The 8345-nt window shown below is 39.6% G+C and overlaps 1 pseudogene; it reads left to right on the top strand.

Annotated features, from left to right (window-relative positions):
• Positions 1-5892: 5892 nt before the first annotated feature.
• Positions 5893-6568, top strand: LOC105717185 (charged multivesicular body protein 4a-like; annotated as a pseudogene).
• Positions 6569-8345: the final 1777 nt, after the last annotated feature.

Here is an 8345-nt window from a genome sequence, read left to right as displayed (position 1 = left end):
TTTTTTGAGACGGAGTTTTGCTCTTGTTACCCAGGCTGGAGTGCAATGGCGCGATCTCGGCTCACCGCAACCTCCGCCTCCTGGGTTCAGGCAATTCTCCTCCCTCAGCCTCCTGAGTAGCTGGGATTACAGGCAGGCGCCACCATGCCCAGCTAATTTTTGTATTTTTAGTAGAGATGGGGTTTCACCATGTTGACCAGGATGGTCTCGATCTCTTGACCTCGTGATCCACCCACTTCAGCCTCCCAAAGTGCTGGGATTACAGGCTTGAGCCACTGTGCCCGGCCTAAAAATGCCACTTATTAAAAAATTTCACAAAATACTGTAAGAAATTTGACAGAAGGACCCATTCTTTGTTCTCAAGTTACACATGTAAGGGAACACATTGAAGAGAATAAAATTTAATGACTGCTATATTAGGTAAACACCAGAAAATGGTTATAAAAGCACAGAGGGAAGGATAATTAGGTTTCCATCTGGCAAGAGGTGACATAAGAGATTACTCTCACAGGCTAAGTAAGTTTTCTTTAGGAAGAAAGAGTGAAAGGAAATTGAGTAAAAGAAGAATGAATAAGGTGTGAAATGCTCATAGGCATAATATATGAATAAACAATGAGTAGTACAATTTGCTAGGAAAGAGAATAGGAATTTGGGATAATCAAGTAAAAAATGTGAAAGTATATATTAGAGAACCTAAAGAATTTCTTTCTTGTTGTTACCTCAGTGGATGAGGGTTATAGAATATACAAATATCTCTCGGGTGAGAAAATATTCCATAGTGTTTCACAATTATACTATATTAAATTATCATTAAAATTTAGCAATTTTGTAAAAGAATGAAAAATTAAAAGGCAGCTATTGTATTTTCACTTTTTATATTTTCATAAGTTTTGTGTTTAGTTATGAACTTGGTGAGCATAGCCCAGGAGATTTAAAAATGTGGATTGCCAAGAATATTTTATACACAATACATAAAATTACCACAGTGATAATAAATGTGTTGTGTACTATTAAGTGTTAATCAATCCATTAAGGCAAATAGGCAAATAGAGTACTGAGAAAAGGGAGGATAAAGGGCCAGGCATAAGAAAAGTAGTGTGGGTTTAATGGAGGTGAAAGAATGAGAACGGAAAAAAATAAAATCAGTAATTAGGCATGACCTGTCCCCCTAAGGCAGAACTAATACGAAACACTGGCATGTAATGTAACATGTGTTTTCCAGATCTAGTTTAAGATATTGGTCCCTATACGAAAGTGAAAATGGGCATTAATTTCCTCTACACAGACAGGAAGTGCCAGTAAAATTACAAATGGTGACACATTCCATTTAAATGAACTTTCACTTTTAAAAAAGTTTCTCATAAAATTAAACAGAACGTTTTTAAAAATCTCAATTCATCTACTACCACATTGTCTCCTACCGCAGACATTACTTGCTATTAGAGAAGTTGTGTGTGTGTGTGTGCGCGCGCACGCAAAGTCTATTGCATCTAGTTAGCAGTGCTATTTAAATTCAGAAGTATCACACATCACTTAATAATTTACAGTGCATGTGGAAGACTGTATCATGTATTATTTATGGTAGCAAATGCTCAGGGCCACAACAACACAGGCTATATTTCTCAAGCTCCCATTATTGCCTTTTAGGTCACTACAGAATAAAAAGTTCTTGAGTTGCCACTTAGGAAAGTCACTATTTATACCAGACATCAGAAGAAACATCACTGATTAATTGTAATCTCTGCAATGAGGTCAATAACAAAACTAGCAGGGTCGGGGGCAGAGGGGAGACAGCCAATTATCTCACTAGCAGTCCTCTTGAGTCATTCACCTTGTCTTTAAGCCAGGCTGAGCCTGAGTCCCCTAAGAAAAGAAATCATCCATCTAGATGCCAAGAAGCCTTCCTTCTGCCAAAAAAAAAAAAAAATAATAAATTATCTAGTTCACTGAAGGCTGTGAAGGAGGTTCTACAATCACATCTTCATTTGTTGGTGTATGCAGCACAGACGCCACTCTCCACTTAAGGACTGACTTGTTTATTCTCCAAGCTTCTGGAGATGTTGGCAGCATAAAAATGTCAACTGAGTCCCTCTCTGGTAATTGTAGTCTGCAAAAGAAAGCTGACTTAGCCAGAGCTACACCGCCTTTATGAGAAGCAGCCTAAATCCACTGATGGGTCAATGTAGGAATTAAAGGGCTTGCCTCCCTTGCTTTACATAAACAATTTTGTAAGAGTGTTCCACTCCAGAATTCCCCACAGAGGCATCTGAAGGATTTGTGGTGACTTCATCATAGTTCAGCATCCTCTCTGCTTGGTCCTACTTCTTTCATTCTCCTACTATTGTTGACCCCAGAAACATTCCGTACTTAATCATTTTTCACACAAATCTCAGCTTCATATTCATTTTAGAGAAACTTACCTTAGACAGGGGATGTCAAAAATCACTGAGGAAGCCTACTTGAAAGTGGAAATTTGGAGTTAGATTAGCCAGCATATTGCAAGCAAGGAGAACTCCATCACTGGTAGAATGTGTAACACTGTTAGTGCCTCGCATGCTCTGGCAGTGTAATCATTAAGCTTTCCATCGCGCTAAAGTAATATTGGGCATATATACCAGTGGGGGCATGTTTCTGGTGTTTAAGAAATTCTGGGGAAGTAATTTTCATTAGGAAGGTGGGATTGATGGTTCTTACTAGGACTTATAATGTATTCAATAAAAAAAAAGGCTAAGGGTAGTTAGTCACTAATTAAAAGCTAAAAGTGAATGCTAGAGGGCCTCTTTGGTTGATTCTACTGAAATTCTCTTTTACTGCAGTTGGCAAGCAGACAAAACATAGACAAAGACAAAGATAAAACACAGACAAAGCCCAAGACTTAAGAATAATAGCAGCCGCAAAGCTATCAAGAGGATTGAATTCTCAAACTTGAAATGCCTACCTTGCTAAAACCAGGATCCTGATTACATAAAAGTGGGACTCAAAGGCATATTATAGAGTTATCTGGGTAAATGCAATTCAAACTATTGAATGCTCAGATACTTGTGAAATCTCTAGGCCTATAATAAAGGCCCACCACTCTCTGTTATTGCTAGAGCACCCTTCTTGTTTGACATCAATGTATAGGTTGCTATCTTGCAAGAAACCATGAACCCTCATTAGAATTTACCCACATGACCCCTCTTCAGTCTGCAAGATCAATAATTAGAACTAAATTACAAGACAACCAAGCTGGAAAGCGCAGAGTGTACCATAAGTAGGAGATTATGCCTAGAATTTGCTGCTGGGCTCAGCCAAGATTTACTGTTAGAATTAGGGTTAGATACTGAGGAGGCTGGATTAAGCGGAGAAGATAAGAGAATACAAAATTGAAAGAGGAAGAGTTTGTGGATATGAGAGCCCTCTCTCATAATATGGATTTAACATCTTGGCAATGTGCTAGGAAATGAAACTGACATACTGTTTTTGGAAGTTTGGGAAAGGTGATACCCATACAGAGTGAGATTGAAATGCTGAAACTGATACAGCATAAAAAAGAAAAAAAAAAAATTAGAAGTAAGAATGCCTTTGTAGGGACATGGATGAACCTGGAAACATCATTCTCAGCAAACTGACACAAGAACACAAAATCAAACACTGCATGTTCTCACTCATAGGCGGTTGTTGAACAATGAGAACACATGGACACAGGGAGGGGAGCATCACACACTGGGGTCTGTTGGAGAGAAATAGGGGAGGGACAGCAGGGGGTGGGGAGTTGGGGAGAGATAGCATGGGGAGAAATGCCAGATATAGGTGAAGGGGAGGAAGGCAGCAAATCACACTGCCACGTGTGCACCTATGCAACAATCTTGCATGTTCTTCACATGTACCCCAAAACCTGAAATGCAATAAAAAAATAAAATAAATTAAAAAAAGAATGCTGGTATGGATAAACAACATAAGACTGGAAAACTCACCAGTTGAGTATATCCCATGGGAGGGACTCGAGAATACTCATTTTTCCCCAATGCTGGAGAAAAGTATGCACACATTCCTGAGAAGCTGAGTGGTCATCTTCTACATTACTGACAGTAAGAAATGCTATTAAAATATTTGGAGCATAATTGTCAATAAAGATGATTGTGAAAAACAGGATACAAGTGGTAGTTAGAAGGAAGACTGATCATAATAATTAGGATTTTGTGAGAGGTAACTGGAGAAGATCTGATATAATCTGAGGAACATTTGAGAGGCCTATAAAGACACTTAACAATACTTCAAGTTCCTAGAAAGTGGTTCTCAACCCGGAGGAATTTTTCTTAATTGGAGAATGTCTGGGAATATTTTTGGTTGTCACACTGGTAGAATGATGTTGCCAGCATCAGAATGGTAGAGGCCAAGGATGCTACTAAGCATCACACAATATACAGAATATCCCCCACAAGACAGAAATATGTAAACAATAATATCCATATATCTGAGGTTGAGAAACTCTAAGGTAGGGATGAGGTGGACAGAATCAAAAGAAGTCAAATTGCCTTTAGCTCATTCAGGGGCTAAAGGCAATCATACACAAACAAGTCACAATTTTTGAATTAATTTCTATTTGGGGATAGTTTTTCAGATCCAGTACTAATTGACTGTAGTAGACAATGAGTTTGTGGGGAAAGATGTTACAATAATTCCTGTAGTAATTCCCCCAATGGACCTATTACTGATATGGTTTGACTGTGTTTCCACCCACATCTCACCTTGAATTGTAATAATCCCCATGTTTCAACGGTGGGACCAGGTGGAGATAATTGAATCATGGGGGAGGTTTACCCTATACTGTTCTTGTTGTAGTGAACAACTCTCATGATCTCTGATGGTTTTATAAATGGGAGTTTCCCTGCCCAAGCTCTCTTATCTGCTGCCATGTAAGATGTGACTTTGCTTCTCATTTGCATTCTGCCATGATTGTAAGGCTTCCCAGCTATGTGAAACTGTGAGTCCATTAAATCTCTCTCCTTTATAAATTACTCAGTCTCAGGTATATCTTTATTAGCAGCATTGAGAACAGAATAATACGATTGCCATTTACTTAGGGAAGGGCATACTGGGAAACAGAAATACACAAACATTTTCAGGATGACTGGACACAGAAATTAGGCTGATTCTGTATTTAGGGTCGAAAACAGTCATTATGCCCCCTAATGGGGAAAACATAAGGGAAAAGATAATAAATGAAGTTGTGACAGATGCTGAGGCCTCAGTGTGTCTGCTCCATCCACGAACTTAACTGGCAGTTATTTTTTCATGTACACAAAAGTATATTCAAAATGAACTACAAAAAATTTGGTAGAACTCAAAAATTGGCCACTGTTCCATATAAGAGCTGCTGCAGAAATGGAAACTGTGTAACTGTGTCTCTTCATTGACAGTCAGATAGTAAATCAGAAGCAATATTCTATCCTGGAGGGAATAGTGGAAATTACATCCACCTGTAAGGCATAAGGGAGGTTTCTGGCCAAGATGGTGTAGGAGAGACTCTCTATGGGAAGCAAACTCAAAATGATATGAAACAACAATCTTCAAAAGAAGATATATCAGGAAACAAATAACAGTGTTCCCTGAGATATGGGAAATAAAAGAGAGCACTAAAATTGTCCAAGCGCATTGCCTTAAGAGAGCTTCCAGGACACAGCACAAGAAAACAGAACCTAAACACAGTCCGGCCGACTCTCTGAGTTGAGAATATGGAAGTGGAATCCAGGGAGACCGAGGAGGATAGACTTTGTAACAGAAAGAAAGAGGAGCATGGAGAGATGATTCTAGTGATTTTCAGAGAGAGAGAGAAGTCCATAGACCTGTAGAGGATCCTTCTGGAGTATTTGGCAGAATAATGATGAACACACGGCACAACTGTGGAGGATGCCCAGAAGCAGAGGCCAGAGAAGCAAGTTTGCCATGAGTTGTCCCAGCAAACTCTTGTGGAAGGAGAGGGAGAGGAGTGAAGAAGCAATACAGAAACTGAAGGAGACAGAGGAGATAATCAAACAGGAGTTTCTGGAGCATTTGATTCAACATGAACTACAAATGATCAAGAACCGTAGTTCCAAGAATAAGAGAGCTGCTCTGCAGGCTTTACAGAGGAAGAAAAGATTGGAATAGCAGCTGGCACAAACTGATGAGATGTTATCCACCCTGGAGTTTCAGCATAAAGCTGTTGACAATGCTACTACTAGTGTAGAAATGCTTTGTACCATGTAGTTAGCTGCCCCAGGCATGAAGAAGGCCTACCAGGACCTAGACATTGGCAAGGTAGATGAACTGATGGGTGACATCACAAAATAGCAGGAGGTGGCCCAGGAAATCTCAGATGCCATTTCTGGGCCTGTGGGCTTTGGAGATGACGTGGGTGAGAATGAACTGTTGGAGGAACTAGAGAAGCTGGAGGAGGAAGAATTGGCCCAAGAGTTGTTAAATGTGGGCAACAAGGAGGAAACAAATCCCAGTCCAAATGGCCAGTGTACCCTTCACACTATCAGTCTGCCAGGGAGGGTCAGCTCCCAAAGCAGATGAAGACAAAGAAACACTAAAGCAGTAGCTGCGTGGGTATCCTGACAAGTCTGGGCTCCCCTTGTTCCTCTTTCCTTAAGTGCCAAGTGCTGAACAAAAGGAGCATAACTTTTGGAAGAAATCCTGCTGAGGCTGGTAGTATGTCCCTCCCTGAGAAAAAGGTCTGTTGCCTTTTCAGCTCTGACTCAATTCTGATGAAGAAACTTTCTGTAGGACAAGGACCTGAGCCCCCTTCTATCTGAAAGTAGTTGCAGTATAAACATATGCATAAAAGAAAATACCTGCGACCTTGGAAAAAGCCACCAGGAAAGATAGAAGGAACAGTAACCAATACTCACATATGGTGCCCATCGTACAGAATTGCAAACTTTATATTTGGGATACCTAATAAACTAATCAGAGTAGTCCATATACTTAGCCTGGGATATCTGAGGGCAGATTACTTATTTGTAATGCTTTCAGAATTTATTTATTTATTTTTTTTGAGACGGAGTTTCGCTCTTGTTACCCAGGCTGGAGTGCAATGGCGCGATCTCGGCTCACCACAACCTCCGCCTCCTGGGTTCAGGCAATCCTCCTGCCTCAGCCTCCTGAGTAGCTGGGATTACAGGCACGCGCCACCACGCCCAGCTAATTTTTTTGCATTAGTAGAGACGAGGTTTCACCATGTTGACCAGGATGGTCTCAATCTCTTGACCTCGTGATCCACCCGCCTCGGCCTCCCAAAATGCTGGGATTACAGGCTTGAGCCACCGCGCCCGGCCGCTTTCAGAAATTTTTAAGTCTGCTGTCCAAATACACACTAATTATAACAAAACTTTGTCTAATTCTATATACATATATATATCCCACATTACTGTTCGAGTCTACTTATTAGAACCTTCTGCACTTTCTTGAAATAGACTGAAATTTGTTTCTTTGTCTACCCTAGAGCTATTAGTGGTTAGCCAGAGTAACACCAGAGGTGGTTCTCATTGGGTATTTGATACCTAAAATTCTCCATAGTTACTGTGGTCTATAGGTTTTTAACACATACCTAAATAAGAACATAGTTCTCAAAAAAAGGAACATAAATATAGAAAAAAATGACAAATAATTATCTGTATTTGGAATCAGCTAAATGACACATTTTGTATCACTGCATTTAGACATTTTCAGATACCATCAGATTATAGCCATCTAAAAATGAGAAGCAAGTTGCTCAGAAGAAACATGAGGTCCTGAAGATATAAAACACAAAGAAAAAAGTCATTCTATTGTAGAGTTAAAGAGGTCAAAATTTAACACTTCCATTCTTCAGCTGAGAAAGTGAATTAAAATAACCAATTGAAAGTAATGCACCCAGCCAACACAGGCTGAAGTCAGCGGTCGCTTTCTCAGCCTAGTCTAACTTTATCCTTATCTGTGTAGCTTATTTTCTTATGGTTCCCGGTCTTTATTTATTGTATGGACTCCACCTGTAGTGCCTTTCCTCTTTTGGAGTACTTTAAACTTTCACCGAATAAATTCTATTTGAATTTTTACTGATTCCAAAAAGTCATTTATCATCTTTTTATTCCAGTCCCATACTGATTGCTTGTTTCTCTGAGTTCTTCTTGTAGAATTAGGCAATTAAATACTCTGTAGCTGTGACATCTAGCTACATATATCTCTATGTCTAAGGAGAGCTCTTTGTCTCCTATTCCCTTCCTTAATCTCCCATAGTGGAAAGTCTCCAAAATTAAAATTTTAAATGTCAGCAAAGGTTACTGATCCAGTGATACAATTTTTGGGGGATCTTTTTGTCATTCTTGCCCATTTTTAAT

Source organism: Aotus nancymaae, unplaced genomic scaffold (assembly GCF_030222135.1).
Source record: "Aotus nancymaae isolate 86718 unplaced genomic scaffold, 86718_ANA_hifiasm-v0.15.2.pri h1tg000017l, whole genome shotgun sequence".
Lineage (NCBI taxonomy): Eukaryota > Metazoa > Chordata > Mammalia > Primates > Aotidae > Aotus > Aotus nancymaae.
Note: the sequence above shows the minus strand (reverse complement) of the source record. Positions and strands in the feature narration are given on the sequence as shown.